The sequence below is a fragment of the Hylobates moloch genome, unplaced genomic scaffold (assembly GCF_009828535.3).
Source record: "Hylobates moloch isolate HMO894 unplaced genomic scaffold, HMol_V3 SCAFFOLD_11, whole genome shotgun sequence".
Taxonomy (NCBI): Eukaryota; Metazoa; Chordata; class Mammalia; order Primates; family Hylobatidae; genus Hylobates; species Hylobates moloch.
Window position 1 is genome coordinate 51,226,370 of NW_026652286.1, and position 12,557 is coordinate 51,238,926.

At 45.1% G+C, this 12,557-nt stretch overlaps 1 pseudogene; it reads left to right on the top strand.

The window, feature by feature from the left end:
• Nucleotides 1-504: 504 nt before the first annotated feature.
• The window catches only part of LOC131384545 (uncharacterized), a 29,763-nt pseudogene continuing 17,710 nt past the window's right edge, over nt 505-12,557 (top strand).

A 12,557-nucleotide genomic window follows, 5' to 3' on the forward strand; every position in this document is an offset into this window, starting at 1 on the left:
CATCATCATAACACAGACTGCCGCCCACCTTATTGTAAGGGGACCCTTGCTCCTGCATCCCCTTTAGGGTAGGACCAGGTTTTATCCATTGCCATAAGCCTGCCATACAGCCCAACCCTTAACAGCTCACAGCACACAGAGAAGCTGGTGCTGTTTGTCTCACACTGCAGCCCCCTCCCTAGCCACCCTGCAGCAGAAGGGGTTGAGAGCTGTGCTCCCCTGTAATGGCACTCACAGCACTCTGGGGACTCACAGCACCCTGGGCACCGCAGGTGGACAGCTGCAGCCTGGTACCTGGAGTCCATGGCCCAGGAGGTGGAGAGGAATGCGTGCTGGTAAAGGAAAGATGGGTCATGAGGATTTTCTCACCAGCTGCCTCCTCTCCCTGTCAACATTTTTGACAGGTGACAGTGCTGGCCTAGGAGGGAAAGAAGTCTCTTTGGAGTTCCTGGATCTGTAAGTTGAAGCAGAGCCCATAGACCAGCCAGGTCCATGGAAACGTGCATGTCGGGTAAGTTCCAAAGCTCAGGGCAAAAAAGAGGTCAGTCTGCGGCACAGGCTCCCACCTGGGAGGATGGATGGCATAGGTCTGCTTTGAAAGGGGCGACACTGGCACCTGGGACATGGTATCTGAGAGATAGGCCCTTTGCCGGTAAAGCACCCGACCCTGCTCTGCCCGGCTACCTTGGACACTTTCCTGGGCTCTGCATTATGCAAGATCTTTGTTCCTCTTTCAGGGCTAACTCATTCACTTAAAAAGTATCATCAGCTCCACTCAACAACAACCATTCCTGGAACCTCCTTGATATGGTTTGGCTCCGTCCCCACCCAAATCTCATCTCGAATTGTACCTCTCATAATTTCCACGAGTTGTGGGAGGGAGCTGGTGGGAGACAACTGAATCATGGGGGTGGTTTGCCCCATACTGTTCTCGTGGCAGTGAATAAGTCTAACAAGATCTAATGGTTTTATAAGCGGAAACCCCTTTCGCTTGCTCCCATTCTCTCTTGCCTGCTGCCAGGTAAGATGTGCCTTTCGCCTTCCACCATAATTGTGAGGCCTCCCCAGCCATGTAAAACTGTGAGTCCATCAAACCTCTTTTTCTGGCCAGGCGTGGTGGCTCACGCCTGTAATCCCAGAACTTTGGGAGGCCCAGGCGGGTGGATTACAAGGTCAGGAGATTGAGACCATCCTGGCTAACACGGTGAAACTGCATCTCTACTAAAAATACAAAAAATGAGCTGGGTGTGGTGGCGGGCACCTGTAGTCCCAGCTACTCGGGAGGCTGAGGCAGGAGAATGGCATGAACCTGGGAGGCAGAGCTGGCAGTGAGCCGAGATGGCATCACTGCACTCTAGCCTGGGCGACAGAGCGAGACTCCGTCTCAACAACAACAACAACAACAACAACAAAAACAAAACAAAAAAACCCTCTTTTTCTTTATAAATTACCCAGTCTTGGGTATGTCTTTGTCAGAAGTGTGAAAACAAACTGATACACTCCTTAATAGACCAGAACCTGTGCTGGGCACAGGGGACAGAGACAGGTGAGGCCATGGGCCTGCCCTCAGGCGCCCACACGCTAGTAAGAGAGGCTGCCATGGAAACTCAAATATGATATGGCAGCACACACACCACGGAAGAACATGGGTCATACAGAGAAAGGAGGTGGGGGGGAGGTCAAGAAAGGTCTCAGAGAGGAGACATGGGTGAATCCTGGCTTGAAAGAATTTGTTAGATGAAGAACAGTGTGAGAAAAGCACTTCAGGCAGAGGGATCAACACAAAGATATGGAGTTATAAAAAAAATCTGTGGGGGGAACTCTGCATTCACTGCAGGAGGGCAAGGTGAGGGCAGAGAGAGGTAGGGTGATGATGAGGCTGCAGAAGTGAAGGTAGGGTGAAGATGAGCTGGAAGCTGCCTCTGTGGTCGTGTATGGTGCAGAGGAGGTGGTCTTCTCTGCCCAGCCATGAACACGTTCCGCCATCAGCAGTGCCATCTTTGGACACTTGAAAGAGATGCACGTGTGCACACACACACATGCATATACCCGTGTCTGTAAATTTACATATGCTTGTATATAAATAATATGCACAACCAAATTCTAGAATGTGGGATGTTAAGCTCTGAGATGTAAAGATTCTTAGAAATCCAGATAGAATTCAGTGTGGTGGAGCATATGGCATGGTTGGGGGCACAGAGAGTGTAAACTGAGAAAAAGAGAGACCTGGTTTTAAGCCCTGCTCAGGGCTGCTGCATATGGTTGGGCAGGTTGTTCACTGCAAAAGCACACAGCTGAGGGGGGTGATTCAGGACTGTGTTTATGGGAAGGGGGCTGGGGTGGAGTTAGGGTGAGAGGTAGGTGGGTTGGAGATGCACAGGGAGGTTGTCTGAGGGGAACCATTGGTCAGTTCAGGTCAGGCCAGGGTCAGGCTGGCTGTGGTGCAGTAGAGACCCTTCTTTTAAATAGGAGCTCTGGCTTCAGTGACTTCCCAAGTCCTTTGCAGCACAAACACGCCCATACACTCAAGTAGGTTGACCTGGTTTCCTCATTGGTCAAGGAGCATCATTCCTAGGGGATTGTTCTCATCTAGCCCGGCTGGACTCCCTGCTGTTCTGCTTTCCTTCTCCAGGGATCCCACTAGGGTCTTCCTCTTTCTTCAAGGCAGAGCCCCACCTCCTCCAGGAAGTCTTCCTCCCATCCTCTCCCCACCCTTCACTTCCTGGTCACTTATACTTCAAATGTCCTCTCTGCACCAACAAGCCATTCATACTGACAAAGGCAGAAAAGATCAGTTCTTACTTCCATCAAGCACTAATTTGTCCTAGGAGGAAGAGACACGAAAATGGGAATTCTTACACCCTTGCTGGTTTCAGCAATTTTCAGGCCTCTATTCAAAGTGAAGGACCCTCTCAGATGGGAGAATAGGCTGGCTGAGATGGTAATGAAACACACTTGACAGCTGCACAAAAGCAAAGATGAAAATCTACTCTTTGTCTTATCATCCCTTCAAGTGAGAAAGCAGCCAGCCCTGGGGGTCAGAGTCAGCTGAGGGTCAGGGATATAAGCTAGACTTCATTCAGGAAAGGGAGGAGGAGGAGAAGCAAGAGAGGGAGGGGGAGAGGGGAAGGGCTGTCTTGGAGTGGATCCAAGACCCAGGGAGGGAAAGCATGAAGAAAATTCATATCCTTCATATCCTGAATCTCTGAACTTCATGGGATTCTGTCTGAGTTACTCCCCCGCCTATTGGATTGGTGTGTGTGTGTCTGTGTGTGTGTGTGCATGTGTGTGTGTGTGTTGTGTGTGTGAGAGAGAGAGAGAAAGAGAGGGGGTGCTTCAGATTTCACAAAATCCATTTTAATCACCCTCTGCAATCCACAACACTCTGTAATTACAAGTCTCTTACTCTCAAGGACAAAAAAACTCACCGAGAAAGCAACATTAAGCTTGCAAGCGGAAACATGAAAATTCATGAAACGCACAATTAAGGATCCAATGACAATGTTAACTCTCCCCTTTGCCAGCCCAGGCACTGGGGATTAACCAACAAAATGGCAATTCTCAATCCTGAGGTGTGTGTGGTGGACATTGGGAACCCCGGCCCTGCCATGCCTGCTGTCTCTCTGGATTCCTATTTGCTGCCCTCAGAGGCTGTCCTGGGGCCCAGCATTTAGTGTCTGACCCTTATGGGAGTGGAGAAGGACAGGCCTAACCTTAGAAGGAAGGAGACCAAGACTTGTGTTTGAGAAATGACTCTCAATGCTTGTTGTTGCCTGCACAACTCCTGAAAGACATGACCAGACCTTGAGATTCTTTCCCATGAGTTAAGGGCATTCATGAAGGGTGGGGGTTGTGATCACTCTCCCATCAGAGTGGTTTCAGCTCCCAAACCATCTCTCCACTCCCACTTCTAACCCCTTAGTCCAGGACCTCCTCTATTCTCTTTTCCAGGGCCCTAACTCTGCCTCTATCTCAACGCCTTGCTGCCAACCCTGTACCACCAATTCACTCTATGAGCTCATGTTCAGGCCAATCTCCCTCAACATGTATTTTAAAGCCCCTCCCTCCTCTCTCAATGTCTTCTGAATAAAGCAGGATACAAAGCTGTAGCTGAAGTACAATCTTAACTATGTTACATAGAAAAAAAAAATAAACTCGGAAAGACAGAAGGAGATCAGCCAAGTGTCCACTGGCTACTTTTGGATTTGGTGTCTGCAGGGCAAGAGGTAGGAAAGGGAGGAGATTAATACCTTATACCTTATAATTATATACCTTTCTGCACTTGTGCAAATTTTCTACAATAAGTATGACTTACAGTCAGGAAACAGTGAAACTTTAAAAGTCCCCTCTCTTCAAAATCCTTCTGTAGTTTTTTATTTTCTACATGGCAAAACATAAATCTGGAGCCTGGTATTTACAGCCTACTAAGATCTCGTCCCCATCAGGAGGGCTTCATGGGTGTGTGACCTGTGCAGTCACAGAGGGCCAACACGCAGAAGCAGCCATGTTTGGTTGAATACTCTGCCATGACTGTCTTGAAATTCTTTATTTTTGAACAAGGGGCTCCACATTTTTATGTTACACAATTTATGTAACTGATCTGGTTCATCAGACTGTCTTCATACAGAGAAATAATTATCCAATTATACAGGACAGAGCAACACAGAAGCCCTCTGGATTGTTGTGTCTGGGTAAGGATCTCCAAGGCATTGGCCAGGAGAGTTAGGAAACCCTGCCATATGTGCAGAGTCAGAGAGAATAAGGGGTATTCAGTCTGGGGATGTGAAGAGGCAGGGGATATTTAGCACAAGTTTATTAAGCATCTTGAGCACTCTTCTAGGCTCTAGGAATATAGCTGTGAACAAAGCAGATCAGCTCTGTCCCTGCTCTACTGAGCTTAAGTGCTAGTCAGGGAGATGGATAATAACTAAACAATTATCTATGTGTGGAGGGCTATGAAGAAAAATAAAGTAGGATAAGGGAGATAGGGAAGGCTGGTATGGGAGGCACACTATTTGGATTAGGACCTGTAAGGAAGTGAATAAGCACTTGGATGATGGAAACATGGAAAATGTCAACATGTACACAGACAATTACTATACACAGTGGGGTTTGCCATGCAGACACTCAGTGGGACCATAAATAAGAAGCAAACAGAGGAGAGGGCTGGGGAGGACCTGGAATTTAATCAGTGTCGAATTATCTCTCTTTATCTCTTTTTTGCCAACACTCAAATCAGCAGAAACCATATTCTACTGACTATACCTTAGTAATTCTCTTTCCATTCCCACTACTGTGGACTAGCTCAGGTCTTCATTTCCCCAGAATCACTACAATAAAATCAGTTTGTTCTTTTCTTCTGATGCTGTACCCTCTCCTGAGTGATCACATCTACTCCTGGGTCTTCACCCTAAATCTTATCCTCTAGTTGACCTCTTTCTTGAGCTCCAGACATGAGTATCCAACTGTCTTTATTCCTATGGATTCTGAGCATCTGAATGAGGGTGAGGCTTCTTAACATTCCATGCCGGCCTCAGATGCTGTCCCTATTTGGGCATTCCAAAGTGCTTGTCCAAGACATCAGAACCCTGCAAGCAAGGTGAGGAAACTGAGTGAAGAGGGCTGCCCAAGGACTTCAGTAGCAAATTCTGCTCTTCCTATCAGCCAGGCACCTCACCTATCCCTCATAGGCCAAGCTCTCTGCCTGCTGTGTCCTGCTATGTCATCTCCAAGGCCTGCTCTGACTCTAAGAGTCTAGGTTTCTCTACTCTGATGAGGCCCCATATGGGCAAACAGGAGAGGCAGAATCTGGGGGAATTTTCTCTGCCTTGGAGTCAGAAAGATAACTTGGCCCTTTCAGAAACCCAAATTTATCAGCACCCCAATGCCAACAGGACCTGAAGACACTTGGAAAGTTCCTATGAGACTGAAGCACAAAGCAGAATAACAATATATTAATTGACACTGAGAAACAAAACTGTCCACATTAGTCTTACCATAGGTTTCTACAAAGAATAAGCCACGTTATCCTCAGAATGTTGTTGGGTGGGCATAGTAAATCATAAATGGCATTTCTCACTTATTTGGTGACACTTTGGAACAGAACTTAACATTCATTATATACAGTTATTCTGCCTACTTCACAGATGAAGAAAATCAGTCTCAGAAATGCCAAGTAGCTTGCTCAAACTCATAGCTAGTAAGCAGTAAAGCTGGGGTTCAAATTCGGGAATTCAGCACCACAGCCTGCTTGTTTAACCACTGACAGATCCCAGATAGATGCTGTTGCCACAGAGAAAAAGAGTGGTAAGTTTTTGTCTAAGTCAAGTTGATGTTGAACATAATATCCGTGACGGTGCTGTGAAATAGTATTGTAGCCATACAGATGGGGAGGATTATTGTTGAAAATGCTCTCCCCCAAACGAGTCTTTATAATCGGGGTTTTATGTTGAACACATTAGGTGATAGTTACTTTTTAAAGGACTCTTCCTATACAGCAAGTAAATGATTTTGTTTCTGAAAATGAATCATCAACCCTGATTTACTTACTGTTTAGCAAATCTGTGGGAGTCAGAAATATCTCACCTGGGGCCAGGTAGACCTCAGATTCCAATTCTGGATCAACATCAGCCATGTTGCCTTGGACACATGAATCATCTGCTCAGTCTTCCTTATTTGCAAAACAGATGATACCATCTACCCCACAGGGCTTTTTAAAGAGAAATGGGGGGAAAGGTGTATAACATGCTTAGCATGGATCCAGCATAGGGTAAGCACAAGCTTTACTTTTTATTTTTCAGCTTAATCCAATTTACTCTCCAGTTCAGCTATTTAAGTTGCCTGTGTCATTCTTACCACAGCTACTATCACCATCATCATCATCATTACTATCATTTTTATTCAGCTACCCAATGTAGCTGTTCAATTCACTGTGATGATGGTATTGATAATGCACCTATTCAATACGCTGTCCAATTCAACTCACACATTTGTAATAAACACCTAACCCTGATGTTGACTTTGGCAGTAACCACCCCACTGGGCCCTGATCACACTGTGCCCACGTGATTTTCCCCTTCATCAGCTCTCTTTATGTCAGAGCCAGGCACATAGTGGCCATGCTAGGAGGGAAATCGGAATTCCTTTTGTATTCAAGGGGCATGCATCTTTCTTGGTTGGCCTATGTAGGCAGGAGGCTATTTGCAAGGCTGATTTGAAGCCCATCTCCTGCCAAACAATCCCAGTCTCTAGAAGAGGCTGTCCTTTAAATGCTGTGATCATGACAGAGCCTTGCCTAATAGTAGCTGGGACTGGAAGGGCTGTCAGGGGCTGGGCTCTGAGCACCTGCCAGGTGATGTGGTGGGGGGGTGCCAAACAGGACCTTGGCTTCATCAAGGCTCCACTTCCCCTAAGGATTCTGGGGAATGCTCTTCACCAGACTTCTCATTGCCTCAAATGATGTTCAGGCCAGTTCCAAGTGTAGCTCCTGGCACATTCTCCCTGGAGAGCAGCAGCCACTGTCCACAGCCATCTGTAGGCCAAAAGCTGCTCGACAGGGTGTGGTAAGGCCAGCTGATCCTTGCTCTTCCTTATCTTAGTTTTGTGATCTCAGGCAAGTCATTTAACATTTCTACAAATCAGTTTCTTCATCAATACAATGAGAATACCCACCTTCCACAGGTAAATGAGGGTTGAATGGAATAACTCCTAATTAGCCATCAACACACACTAGTTCCCTTTCCCCCTTCCCTTCAGACATATCTGTGCAGGGAACACACGTAAGAAGACCCAGGGAAGATAATGGTTATGAAAAGGCTTGGCAAATGGCAAAGGGAAGAGAAAGAAATGCTTTTGGGGCATTCACCGTGTGTCAGGCACTGTGTTAGTTAGGCACTTTACAGATGATATTTTATGCCACATTGTTTTTCATAGCAGCTACATCTTTTTGCTGAATCCATTTTTAAAAATGATAAAATTGAGGTTCGGAGGCTAAGCAATAGGCATGAGACCACACATTTAGGAAGTGGCAGTAAGTGGCAGTCAGACATCATTCTGGGTCCTGTGTGCCCTCACTGAGTAGTAATAAGAATATGTTTATGAAAGGACTTGGCAAATGATAAAGAGAAGAGAAAGAAACACTGTCAGGCACTGTATTAGGCTCTTTACAGATGACATTTTATGTCATTCTCAGAATTACTCTGGAAAGAAGATATTACCTCATCCCCTTTTAAAACATTGAGGTAAAGTACACATAATATAAAATTTACCATTTTAACCCTTTTCAAGTCTATACTTCAATGGCATTAAGTACATTCACACTACTGTGCTGCCATCACCATCATCCCTGTACAGAACTCTTCATCTTTCAAAATTGACACTCTATACCCATTAGACAATAAAGCCCTATTCCCCGCTCTCTCCAGACCCTGGCAACCACCCTTCTACTTTCTGTCTCCATGAATTTGACTACTCTAGGTACCTCTTATAAGTGGAATCATACATCATTTGTCTTGTTGTGACTGGCTTATTTCACTTACATAATATTCTTCAGGTTGATCCATGTTGTAGTATGTGTCAGAATTCCCTTTCCTTTTCAAGGCTGAATAATATTTCATTGCATATATATGCTACATTTTATCGATCCATTCATCTGCCAATGGATACCTGGGTGGTTTGCACCTTTTTTGGCTGTTGCAAATAATGCTGCTATGTCCATGGACATACAGACCTCTCTTTGAGACCCTGCTTTTAATTCTTTTGGGTTCCACTCAGAAGTGCAATTGCTGGGATCTATAGTAATTTCATTTTTAACTTTTTGAGGAATTGCCATAGTGTTTTTCATAGTAGCTACGTTTTACCTAATCCATTTTTAAAGGCAATAAAATTGAGGTTCAGAGGCTAAGCAATAGGTATGAGATCACACATTTAGGAAGTGGTAGTCAGACATCATTCTAGGTCCTGGGTGCCCTCACTAAATAGCAGTTCCCAAAGTCAGGGCTCAGCCAAGTACATTAGAATCATCCAGCACACCTGTTAAGCAAATAAATTCCTGGGCCTCCACCCAGGTCTAGATAAATAGAATTACTAGGGATGGGGCCTAGTAGTCCGTATTTTCAAAACAACAACAAAAAATAAGCTAAACAACTGACAAACCTCTGGGTATTTCTGGTGAGCATCTAGGTTTGATAATCATTATTATTGTGACAATCATTATCATTATTGTCTTTGTCGTTATAAAAATCATTGTCGTAACCATTCCATACCCACTTCAGGTCGCTGATTTATAACTATCTGGAAACAGTGGGAATGCGAGGGTTATCAAGGAAAGAAAGTCTCAGAACTGGCTTTGCACTCCAGCAACTGCTGGCTTTCAAAGGGCGACACATTTAGTATTCTAATCATCAAGGCATCAGCCAGGCGCCTGCCCAGACCTTTCTTAGATTCCTAACACTCATTAAGCAGTTCAAACCAATGTGTTCCTAAGTAAGTGTGTGTAGAGGCAGGCTGTTGGCATTTTAATCTCATTAGTGAACTGAAGCCCTAAGAGGAAGTAGCCACAACAGCCTCTTGCTCCAATGGCGTAAGACTCTTCGCACCCTGAGACTGGCAGCCTGCCCCTCTACTTTCTCCCATCCATCCTCTCCAGATTTCCATCCTCCCCTGATCCTGTAGCAAAAGGCTCTGGGAAACCAGAGCTTGATAACTTGCAGGGCAGTGGCTGCAAATAGCTGGATAACCGGCTCAGGTAACCAGGCTGTCTATATCCCAGAACAGACATTGAATTCTCTACCCCAGCCTGACATATTCCGTTGGCACCAGGCCACAGGCACTGCTCCCTGAATCCAACTGTCTGGGTCCCCTCCCCCATCAATACCCTTGATAGAAGCCAGACGAGGCTTTGAGGCCTTGGGAAAGAAGCATCCATGGGCAATGTTCCCAGCACAAAGCCCTCATTGTTGGATGAGGAAGGCATGGGAGCAGAAGAGGGAGTGCTTATCTATTGTCAACGCAGGACAGCTGAAAGGACTTCAGTGAAAAATGACCTTATAAACTAACAGATGAGGGAATATGCAAAATATGTAACTAGGACCATCTACTTCCCTAAGACAGAGATAGCTGAGGCTTTCTCTGCAAATGCTCATAGAAAAACACACAGTAACACCTGTACACACTTATTCTGCTGAAATTAAATCAAGAGGCAAATGTAAAACAGATCCATCCATCCATCCGTCCATCCATCTGTCCAGTTAATTGTTTTGTTCAATAAAACACTAACTTAGTGCCCACCATGGGCATGAACTAGGCTGGAAGGAACAGCAATAATCAAAATCAGACGTTTCTAACTGGGGACACACTGTTACTGGTAGGATTTGGGCAGTAACAATGCTGAGGTCTCACCAAGCATTGTTTGTAACTGAGTCCATGTCTTGTGCAACATATGTAGGAGCTGTTATGAAGAATACTCACTCAGTTAAAACCTTGCTGAATCCACAGCAGCTTGTTGTCATTACATATTTTCTCAACCAATAAAAGTGAAAAATATAAATACTAAATACTGGGAGATTTTGGGCATGCTCTAGGCAGATAAAAGTGCAGAATCACAAAGTATGGTTTCATGAATGGAGATGATCACAACCAAAATCACTACCATAATAACTTACTATTATATAACAACAAATAAATAACTTACTATTTGTTGGGCATTATTCTAACTGCTTTACTTGTTAACCCCCACAGCAAATCTATGAGATAGACATTACTGTTATCCCATTTTGCAGATGATAAAACTGAGGCATTGGGAGCTTATATAACTTGCCCAAGTTCACACATTAGTAATGGGAGAGCTTGGATTTAAACTCAGCTCCAGAGCTATTGCTTTTAACTATCTTTGTAATGGTAGGTGTGATCACATTGTCCAAAACACTCTTAGATGGGGAGACAGAGACTTAGAGAGGCCATGTGACATGCCCAAAGCCACACAATGAGTTCTGGAGGGAGCTAGAGCAAGAACTTAGCTTTCCTGTCTTCCATTCTAGTTTTCTTGTTTACATAGGCCAGACTTCACCCCAAAGTGGAAGTTAAAATAATCTGGGCTTGAGGACAAAGGAAAGGCAAGAAAGACCAGAAAGTTCAAGGTAAAACAAACGCTGTCTTTTTGTATAACCTGGAACACGGTTTTCTTTTCCTGGGTTGTTGCTTTGTCTAGGATTTCCTTGGGAGAAACCCCTGACACATGGGAAGGAAGACCCAGGCTGTGCTAAAAAGACTCTAGGTTCCCAGCCAAGTAGCTTTATTTTAGGCATAAGGGACCATGCGGTGGAGCAGCCCAGCTCTTCCCTGGCCCACACAAGACTTCATTTCTCTCTAATTAGCATCTCACAGTTGCACGGCCAGGAAGCCCTAGGAATGAGGGCCCTGTTCCTCTGAGCAAGTAGTGTCCAATTACATCCCAGTGATCTGTCTCTGGCCACTGCAGCCATGCCAGACTGCACAGTTGGCTCAGGGACCCATCGTTTGCTGGAGGACAGGTCTTAGGGAGGCAGCAGCTGGTGGTGGAAAGAGTTTGGAGTTTAACAATACTGGATAGGAATTCTGGACCCACTGCACACTGGCTATCTGACCATGGACAAGTTTCCTCACTATTCTAGGATCAGATTCTGAATCTATAAAATGAGGATAATATACCTTTCTTGTTTATAAGTGAACATATGCAAAGCACCTGCCACAGTTTTGCTCTGAAAAATGAGAATATAAGAATAGATGGATGCTGTCCAAACCTTTTATCATAGAATAACCACTTTTTGTTTCCCCACCACTCAAAAAAAAAATACTAAGGTAAAATTTCAATGTCTAACTGAGATTCAGGATTGCTGCTGGTTGGTGAGGGGTTTGTGGGGTTCCGTGTTCTGCTTAAAAATTTGTCTCCTTTCTTCCCACAGTGGGCCCTGAGGTTCCTCTAGGGAATGCAATTTGACCAGGTGATTGCTGTCCCCTTTTAATGTTAATTAATAATAATGCAAGCAAATAAGGAAGGAAGGAGGGAAAGAAAGGAGGAAGGGAAAGCACTCTTTTCTGTTATCACTGGGAGGAAATTTATATTTCAGGCACTGTTACTAAGAAGAGAATGGAGCTAATGGTCCAGTAGAGAAGTTGGAGCCTGGACAGCCCATTTAAAGATTAAAAGGCGATTTTTAAAAAGGGGGGTTCTATGGGAACACAAAGCAGGGGGTCCGATTGAGTTTAGCAATCAAGGAAGCTGAGATTTGGAAGATGAGACACGTTCGCTGGGACTAGCTTAGCAATGGCGGTACAGAGAGGGGACTGGATTCATGACCTTTTGGAGATAGCATCTCTAGGCCTTGGTGACTGACTGGATATGGGGTCATGACAGTAAAGGGTGCTACCAAAAAACGATGCCCAGGTTTCTGGCCTGTAAGCCAAGTCTGAAGCTGAAAGTAGGGCATATAAAGAACAAGAGTCCACTGCCTCCATGATCAGATCCAACAAGATCCAACTGGTACCCCTTGTCCACTGCCCACACAACTGTCCATCTTTCC